Raw genomic sequence first — 2,389 nt, forward strand, 5'->3', positions numbered from 1 at the left:
TGTGGTGCTGGGGGATTGAACCGCTGTCCCTGTGCTTTGCCAAGCCTGTTCCAAAAAGGTGCTTTAGACCACTGAGCCATCTCACCAGCCCCTAGAATTTGTTTTTGGCAGTAGTGGGGATTAAATTTAGGGGTCACAGAATGCCATCCCAAGTGCTTTTTGTTTTGAGACAGCATTTCATTAGGCCTTGAACATACAATCTTCCTGCCTCAGCCTCTGAAGTAGATAGGTTAATAGGCCTGGGTTATTGTCCTTGACTGGGTTATGCTTTGAGCTCAAGGCTACCCTGAGCTACATAGAGACCCTGTCTCAAGAAACAAAACCAAAAATGAGAGTGGGATCCCATGAACTTGTGACTAAATCACACTACTAGACATGTTTCTTTCTTTTTTGTTAACAGTGGGGAGAAGTTGTTAGTTCTCCAAACTTCTTTTAAATTATGGAGTAGCACAAAAGAGAATAACCATAAGACCTAGTCAGAGTCATGACAGAAACCCAGAAAGCAGTGAGGGGTTCAAAAGACACTACTAGGGGACGGGGAGAGGGCTCAGTAGAATAAGCATTTGCCTGGCAAGTGCAAGGGCCTGAGTTCAATCCCCGGTTCTGCCAAAAAAATAAAAACAAAACACAGAAGACACTACTCCAAAATGCAGAAGTCCGGCATTAAGATTATTTGCTCCACAATTCAATAGATACAGGCAGGGGAAAAAAAGCTTTCTCAAAGCTTCTCTATCTGATTAAAAGCAGCAGCTTTCAAGAAACAAGGCTACCATAAATTCGCTGAGGAAATTTCAAGGCCCTGAAGGAGCCAGACCACTTACAGTTATATAGACAAACATTACCACAAACTTTCATTTATTTGTTCTCCTAAAAACTCATTTGCCTTTCCTAAAGAAACTTTCTTTTCTTTCAATAGGAGCCTTTTCTCCTCAACATCTTTCCCTTAGTCAGTCTGATGGGTAAATCCCAAGTTCTAACCCCCTCCTCCAGTTACTCGGCACACTAACACAGACATCAATCCATAGACCCCAGACCTATAGGCCCTGAAGCCAAATTAGTAAAAGTTATTCTCTACAAAAACTGGGTGAGGAAAGGGTTCAGTGAACAATTTCCTCCCATGCCTCAAACAAGAGGATTCTCTTATTGAAAACTCATAATTAAGGAACAACTATTAAGAACATGACTAGTGCAAAGGCCTGAGTTCAATCCCTGGTTCTGCCAAAAAGAACATGACTTCCTATTACAGTATACTTCAATGGCTTGTTTATTTATTTATGGCATTTGTAGATGTGTAACTCAATTATTGATTTCTGAGCCAAGCAGCATTTATAATAAAAACAACACCACCAAAACAACAAGTTTTGAAGCTGAGAGGGCTGGGTTCACACTCTGTTGTTGGCTGTTTGCAAAAGCCTGGCTCCCTGAACCCTGTTTTTTCCATCTCATCAGTATAGACTCCACATAGCTCAGTCTCATGCTGAAAGTAACAGTCTGATGGCCAAAATTATTTTAGAAGGAATTCCTATCTTTGCTTACTTTTTTCAAAGAAAATTAAGCTGAGTGAGTTGGTGCACGTCTGCAGCTCTGAGTTAGGGTAGAAGAAATAAAAACAGGTAGATAGGAGACAAGGAAACCCAACTCCTCCCCCGCCCCTATTACATTTAAACTCTCAGATACCTGCTCAACTCTGCCTGTAACCAAGAGTGCTTGTGGAATGTCTATATTGCAAAATTTATCAGCCTTAATTTCCCTCATCTACCTCCTGTGCCTTCAAAGCCTGAGGACTCCTAAAGTGCTAAAGAAACTTTCAGATTTTCAGAAATACTCAGTTGCCACCTATCGAAACATCCAGTTCCAGGCCTCTTGGGGCAATGCCAAGATTTCTCCAAACACCAACACCCCAGAAAAAGCAGAGTACCCAGCAGAGTAACACTTCCCCCAAGCAGGAGCACTTACTCCAGGATAAGATCTGAGGCAACCCCCTCCCAGGAAGGAACAGTGGACTCTGACTCCAGGAAACCTAATTACCCTCAAGTCATCAGGACCTCAATCCATCCCAAACTAGGAAACAATGATTGAGTTAATGACCCACCAGACTGGCCCACCTTGGCTAGAGCATAAAAGCTGGCCTCATTGCTTTTCTGAGCAAGCCAGGCTGAACTGGCTTGAGTCTGAGTAGTGCAAGCTTGAGTCCTTTTTCTACCCTCCTTTTCTATCAACTCTGCTTAATGATCTACCTACACCTCACACACATTCAAATTCCTTTTCTATGGCAAGGGTCAAGAATCTACTCAGTCTGGTGTGGTAGTACATTCCTACTGTCGGGAACAATCTGTGCAGCTGAGGCAGGAGGACCCCTGGTTGTAGTCCAGCCTGGGACAGCTTTTGA

The sequence above is a fragment of the Octodon degus genome, unplaced genomic scaffold (genome assembly GCF_000260255.1).
Source record: "Octodon degus isolate 3935 unplaced genomic scaffold, OctDeg1.0 scaffold00086, whole genome shotgun sequence".
Lineage (NCBI taxonomy): Eukaryota > Metazoa > Chordata > Mammalia > Rodentia > Octodontidae > Octodon > Octodon degus.